General features: G+C 33.7%; 1 pseudogene; it reads left to right on the top strand.

Moving 5' to 3' along the window:
- The first annotated feature begins 7,217 nt into the window (after positions 1-7,217).
- LOC114639626 lies at positions 7,218-7,568 on the top strand (annotated as a pseudogene).
- The last annotated feature ends 567 nt before the right edge of the window (positions 7,569-8,135 follow it).

The following is an 8,135-nucleotide window of genomic DNA, read 5'->3' on the forward strand; positions in this document are numbered from 1 at the left end:
AGGAAATTTAAAAATAATTCAATTTATATGTACCTTGGTGCATTTAGCTAATCAGAAATATTGAGAGAATCTTTATCAATAGAACTAAGCAGTTTATAATTAGGAAGTCAAAATGTCATAACTGTGTCTTATTTGCCCATGTGATAATTTCCATGTGATAATAATTCTATGATTTCTTTTCAGAATTAACATATATTCTAGTGTGACCTCATTATGTCACAGATACACAACAACAATTTATAGTAGCCCCATGCAAAATGGTTCTGATGACGGTGAAATAATATGTTTTGCACAAATTCTCCAAGTAAATTACAAGCAAATTAAAAAAACATTGAATAAGTATGCACTATCTTAATAGTTTTGATTATCCTCATTCTTGCACTTGTCATTACTATTATCTTAATATACCCACAATACTCATGCTGATAGCAAATCCATCCCTTTTCTGAGTTATTTGTGTTAAATATGCATCAACTCATTTAATTTAATACCAAATATTGTATATTTTCAGTTAAATGACTGATAAATTAGAAATATTTAAGCTTCCTTTAGAGATCTTTCAATTCACAATTAATTACAAAGAACTGAGAATGGATATTTAATATTGCTCTTCCCATGAGTATACAGATGTATATATACACCCATATCTAATTTTTTTATTAGGCTGAATTTCCTTTTAACTTAGAGAAAATTTACAATACAAATATTTACTTTCCAAACTATCCTGTGAGTATTCACACTGATGGAAATATATAGAGTGTGCTTGAACTAGTGGACATTCACGACATCAATCAGAAAAATCTAAGAGATTCTTTCTAATTAGATTATATAATATTCATATATTTTGTGCTGGGAAGATAGTTTTATCAGTAAAATTCTTGCCTTACAAGTATGAGGATTTGAGTTTGGATTTGCCACAACCATGTCAAACTTTGGCATGGTAGTGTGTATCTGTAATATATCCTAAGGTGAGGCAGAACAGGTGAATAGCTAGAACTTGCTGTTCATGCATATAGTATACCCAAACTGGCAAACTCCATATTCAGAAAATGCTTCAGCTTCAGTTAGAAACCATGTATCAAAAAAGTGAAGAAGAAAATAACTGAAGAAGATACTATGGTTAATCTCTGATTCACATGTACACATGTGCACAGGCATACCACACACACATGCACACACACACATGCACACGCACACATGCATACATACATACTTCACACACCAACAGAAAAGAGTGTCCATGTTTTTTTCTTTCAGATATAATGTATACTGAATTTATTTCTATTTTAGTATTCTATTGCCATTTTATTCTTTTAAAAATTAAATTTATATGTTTCTTAATTAAGATTTCCATTGCTGTGAAGAAACACCATGACCACAGCAACTCTTATAAGGGACAATATTTAACTGGGGGTGGCTTACAGCTTCATAGGTTCAGTTCACTGTCATAATGGCAGGTAGCATGGCAGCATATAGGCAGACACAGTGCTAGAGAAGGAGCTGAGAGTTCTACATCTTTATCTGAAGCCAGGCAGAAGGAGGAGTGTCTCAAAGACCACTCCCAAAATGACAGACCTCCTCCAACAAGGGCATATCTACTAATACTGCCACTCCCTGAGCCAAGCATATTCAAACTACAACATACTAGCATTTAAAGTATCACCACCAACAAAATATCAATAAAAGAAAATTATACACCAAAGTCAATCAGACCCCAAAACTCTCTGATTTGGCAAATTACACATGGCTTTCCTTACCTCTAGAATTCTTCATCAACACAAATAGTCAAACACTAAAAAACTTCCCTACAAAGCTATTCAAAATAATATATAAAGAATGAAGTTTTGTTACTCAATAGATACAATTTAAGAAGTACAACAATGCTATAATATAGACATTACTTCTGATGTTATTAAAATATAATTCATAGTTATTTTAATTAGCTTCCATGTATGTGCTTTTTCAGGAAAATTATGTTGTATTCTTCCCAAATGATTCAGAAATATATGTATATTTCTAGAAAATTTTAGTTTTCTCCCTTTGTTTATTTCCATACTCTACAAGAATATTTTTCTTGGTCATCTGAAAAGGAACATATATTTATTTAATATTTCCCTTTCCCTTCCATCATAAACTATCTACTAGTTTCATTTCGTCCTTGGTCAAGAATTACAGTTCTATATTTTGGTTGTTATTGGCATAAACAGACGTATTATGTCACCATGATCACTTTGACCTCTTGAACTGTTTCAGTTTGTTTTCCAGTACTTCCAATGAAGTGGTGAAAATATGAGAATATTTGCCTTAGAGAACATCAATTTAGTGGAAATGTGATATTTTTTTCTACTAGAAAAGGGGTTGCAAATAAAGTTCATTCTGGAAGTGAGTTACATTGATTAGAAGTCAAATTTAGTAATGCAACTTTTAAGTAGATAATTAAAATATCATAATAATAATTTCTTTATATAAAATGTTGCACCATAATAAAAAATAAGTTCTGTCTCTCTTTGATTTTAAGATCCTAAAAATATCTTTCCCACACTGCTTCACTAATCATCATAACATATTTGTATATAAGAGTCAGTATCATGAATTTTTCCTGAGGAAGATATATCAAATATTAGAAATATCCAATGACATTTATATACAAATAAGACACCAGTTGTGATATAAAACCACTTATTTTCATAAAAAGGTACTAATAATTATATTAGTGCATAGTATGTGAATCTCCCTTTCTTCAGGACTCTGTCTTCAGGGGCTACCTGCCCAAAAAGACAGAGGCAGCAAAAGCAGCAAGCAGGGTTTGGAAAGTCATGACTATGATAGAAGGACTTCTGGAGACACAGCTTCAGTGAGACAGCTCTACTTTACTGTTTCAATGGTAGAGCATATAAGGACTCTTAGGGGTGAAGGGGAAGGGCTGGTTGGTCATAGTACAGTAATTATCATATGGTATGAAGAGCTTAGCAGGTCTTATGTGCTGAATCATAAAGTGCTTGCAGGGAGCTCAGTGTAGGTTAACCCTCCAGATAAGGCCAGGTACCTGTGCTTTGAAACACTCTCCAAATAAGGTCACTGGACAAGATAAAGCCCTGCTGAGAAAGGGAGTCCTCCATTTTGCCTGAGCTTGGAGAGCTATACGGACATGGTGGACTGCTACCTCAATAGGTGAGCTTTCCAACATGTAACATTAATATATTAATAATTGTATTTATTAGGTCAAATTTCTAAAAATGTACAGAAAAAATGACTTGTGCCTTATTTTTCTCATTTTCTATGGTTAATCTATATTGATTCTGCAAAGTCATCACTGTCTACCAGAGTTAATTCAGCATTGTTCAAGTAGAAAATTATCAGCATCCAAACTGCTTGGATTCTAGTTTAAATGATAGGCTTTATCAAATTACTGGACCATGGACAAAACATAAGCACAGAGACATGAAAAAAGGAAGCATTGAAAAGTTAGCACATTATGTGTTTACAAAGAGATGGAGGAATGCTAGTACATTTAAGTTGATGGATCTATAAAACAATGACAGTAATAGAGCATTCAGGAATCTCTTTTACATTTTATGTCATGGAATAGTCTCAAAATATTACACGAATAAAACAGAAAACAATCTTGTGTTAGAACATGCTCATCAAATTTATATAATAAAGCCCTATGTACATGGAATGGAATAATTCACAAAACATTATTAGATACCTAGCCTGATAAGATCACCTTCATCTTCAAAAACTGCACAATTAAGATTTGTACTCCTTTGAGGAAAGAAGTTTGTTGTTTTCTTTTCATAGAACATCTCAACAAGATACATAGATTTAATGTTTATTTTTATGTGTCAACATGGCACTGCAAATATCCCAAATGAATACTCAAAGGAAAATTTTCATCAGCCTAACAGGAAATATAATTTAATTATAAAAAGTGAATGAACTAACTATGACTGTAGGTATTTATTCTAGGGATACAAGTCTGCTTCAACATCAGAAATTAATACATCACAAAGTTTAAAGAACAAATTACTGAGCATTATTGATTTAAAAATGCCCATAATTGATAAATGCTTTCAGAATACTAGGGTTACAGAGTGATAATTTTTTCTCAATAAAGAATAACTTTATGACTGCATACTTAATTGGGAAAGACTAAAAGTTTTTTCCTGAATCATTTAGAGTAAAACAAAACAACTATTCTTATTCTTTCTATTCTTTATGCATAGTACTAGAAGTTTGAGTCAAGAAACAGGTCACCTACAAAGAAATTATATAGCAAGAAAAAAATAAAAGGAAAGGAAAGAAACTATACAAAACACAGAAAGAACACATTTTCATATACCATGATTATGTGAAGATTCTTAAAGAATACATAAAATAAAACTTCCTTGAGACAAATGAATAATAGCCAGATGATCACAGGGTACAAGGTATAAACATAAATCAAGTTTCTTTCTTACAGTGAACATATCAATACTGACATAAAACACTCAACACCATTTAGAGTTACTAAAAATAGAATAAATCATATGAATGTAACAAAACATGCTAGGACAATTGGGCAACCAAAAACATTCAAAGATATGTTTTATATAGATAAAAATAGTGCTAAATGCATCACAAACCCAATATTTAAATACATAAAACTATCAGGAAAAATGAGCAGTAAGTCTTTGAAATCCAGGACTGAAAAAAATGGTCTTAAAGCTACAAAGAAAGCAGAGTCTATAACACAAACTGTTGAGTATAATAACTCATGTCCGCAATCCCAGAACTAGAGAGACAAAAGCGAGAGAATTACAGTTTCTAGACCAACTAGTACTACAAAGTGAGATATTGTCTTAAAACAAAACAATATGAAATAAGAAATAAATAACTAGACATTATCAATATTTTAACCAGGAGAAAACATTTATAAGTCATTTATGTGAAAAATGACTAATATCTAGAGGCTAAATAAAGAACTCTTAAGCTTTGTTTTATTATAAATAACTTAAGTCAAATTCATCATTCAAAGAGCATATACATGATAGTTATTTAGCATTGTTACCTATCAAGCAAATGTAAAATTCCAAGTGTGGTAAGTTAGTTAATCACTGATATGGTCTAAGTACTGTTCTTAAAGGAATAATTGTATTTTTGCCAGTGTGCAGAAAACATGCATCTTTGCTTTCTGATATTTTGACCTGTATCCTGAGTTTGTACAATAGAAATAGTAGACAGAGATCCTAGAAAAATTAGATATTTTACCTCATTTTAATTGAGAAATAAATTTAGTCATTAAAATAAATTCCTACAAATACTAATCAGGTTAAAATGAAAATAAATGTATAGTTATATATTACAGAAAAAAAGGAAAGGAAAGTTAACTATGGTGGCTCATGCTAACAATGGTAGCACTGAGGAGGCTGAGGCAATAGAACCACCATTAGTTTGATGTCAAGTTAGGCTATGCTGTGAACTCAAATGCAGCTAGAGAGTTAGAACCAGTCTAAAAATTAATAATTAAAAGAGAAAAGTGAATTAATAACGCTGATATAAATTATATGCAGTATATTTAAATAATTCCTTAAAAATCCATAATTTTAATAGTTAATTATATGGCATAAATTTCCCTGCCCAATCTATTTGCAGCAGGAGGCCTATGATTGGACAGGATAAAGGGAGGTGGAGCTAAGGGTGGGAGAGAGAGAGAGAGAGAGAGAGAGAGAGAGAGAGAGAGAGAGAGAGAAAGGCAGGCAGAGAGATGCATGGAGAGAGGATAAAGGTGAAATGGCAGCGGACATAGACCCGCATGATTCAAATAAATAGGAAGATAGGAAATCTAAAGGTTAGGAATATTGGGATAACTTTCTAATTTGTGCAGACATCTTGTGTATTGAGATTTTATTGATATCTATCTATCTATCTATCTATCTATCTATCTATCTATCTATCTATCTAAATCTATTGGTTAACTTTAAGCATCAAGTGTTTCGATTTACTGGGTTACTGGGAGGTGAGTCCACCACCAACTGGGTAGTTATGGCTGTGAAGGAACTGATGGCTCCAGTGACAAGTTAACCAGAGATGGAAGCACAGTGACTGGTCACAATGGGAGCTAGCTAGAGAAAGTAGCCCAGAGGACACCCAGCACGGACCAGGTAGTCTGCTGGTAGCTGGTATTAGTACAGAAACATGATGGCAAAGCCAGGAGCCAGCTGGACATTTCCTTTTTAATATCTCCTACTACAAATTTATAAAGATCATCCACTAAGTAGGCTTCATCCCAAAAATGTAGAAACCAAATGATCATCTCATTAGATGCAGGATATATGGGCATATGTTCAAAGGATACTCCATTCTACCACAGAAACATTTGTTCATCCACATTTGGTGCTACTCTATTCATAATACCTAGAAATTGGAAACAACCTAGATGTCACTCATCAGAATGAATTTTAAAAAATGTAGTACATTTACAAAATCAAATATTACCAAGTGTACTAAATTAAATCATAAAATTCCCAGGTAAGTGGATAGAGTTAGAAAAAATCATCCTGAGGTTCCCAGACCCCTCCCCCCAAAAATAAAATAAGATATGAATTTGTTTATATGTTTAAATGTTCTATAGGCATGCCACAATTCATGCACAGATGTTAGGTATGTAGTAAGAAACTAAGCAGGACCAGGGAAACATTTCTAAAGAGAGGACATAAAATATAAAGTTATATAGAGAGTGAAGCATTGGAATGGATAATAAAATGGATAGGGGAAGGGAAGAGTGGAGAATGGAGAGAATAAAGGGAGAGAAATCTAAACCTAAAGGTCATCTCAGGGCTCGTATAGAAACACACTTCGGTAAAAGTTGATGAATGTTTTTTTCTTTGTTTTTTCTTCTGTTTTCTTATAGGGTTTTTATGTATTTACTTGTTTCCTAAAAATAGAGAATGATGATATAGAGTTTGAGAAGAGGAGAAGTTGGAAGGAAATGAGGGACAGGAAACCATGTGATCAGAATTTATTAAATTAAAAAATCTACAATAAAATCAATAATGCTGTCCTTATACTTGTATTGCAATAAGTATACATTTATATTTGTCAGGGAATTAGGAATTACGAAGAGCCCTTTGCTGTGAGATTTGAACTTTCCAAGTGTGATTCCGAGCTGCTGGTTTGTCCCTCCGGGATTGCGTCGCCACTTTATTCCACAAACGCTCCATCCTGAGGTCCTTGCCATGGCCCCTCTCGGAAGAAAGCTTAAAGCCGGGGCTGAGCCTATCGAGACGGTGGAAAAGCGCGAGAAACTGGAGGAGGGCGCAGCCGTGGTCATTGAGCATTGTACTACCTGACTCGTCTAAGGCCGCCATGCTGCTGCCCTGAGCCAGGCTCTGCAACTGGAGGCCCCAGAGCTACCTATGCAAGTGAACCCATCCAAACCACGTAGAGGCAGCTTCGAGGTGACGCTGCTGCGCCCGGACAACAGCCGTGTTGAACTCTGGACTGGTATTAAGAAGGGTCCTCCACAAAAGCTCAAATTTCCTGAACCGCAAGAGGTGGTTGAAGAATTGAAGAAGCACCTTTCATAAAGAGCTTTCAGTTCCTGGAGATGTTGAAGCATTTATGATGGTGCATGGCCAAACTTAAGCTGTGTACCTGAAGCCGTAGTTTCTTCCTCATCAGAAGTGATGGTTCAGTTGTGGGGCAGCCCTCTATCAAGGCATTGTAAAAGTGTGTTCAATTGTTTAATAAAAGCTCAAGTATCTGAGAGAAAAAAAAAGAAAAAGGAATTACGAAGAGTAATCAAGAATACAGGGGAAATGTACTTGGAATTTTAAGCTACTAGTGGAAATACTAACATGTCCTTACAGTCTTACACTTGGTTGGAAGCTACTATTTTTTATACTTGAGAAACACTAGGAAATGTGAGCTATTAACTCTATCATTAGTACTTTTTTTTTTAAACTGAGCAACAAACTTGGTTTTTAGTTTAAATATACTTTATGTTCTTGTTATAATCAATTGTTCCCTTCTACTATTTGGTTTTGAAGGATTTAACTCATGGTGTCAGTGTAGACTGAAAGCACTCTGGCCGGATAAGTCATCTTTTTATTGTTGTTGTTCATTTTGTGTATTTATTTACCAGTTTAGAGAAT

Source organism: Grammomys surdaster, unplaced genomic scaffold (assembly GCF_004785775.1).
Source record: "Grammomys surdaster isolate TR1022 unplaced genomic scaffold, NIH_TR_1.0 125749, whole genome shotgun sequence".
NCBI lineage: Eukaryota > Metazoa > Chordata > Mammalia > Rodentia > Muridae > Grammomys > Grammomys surdaster.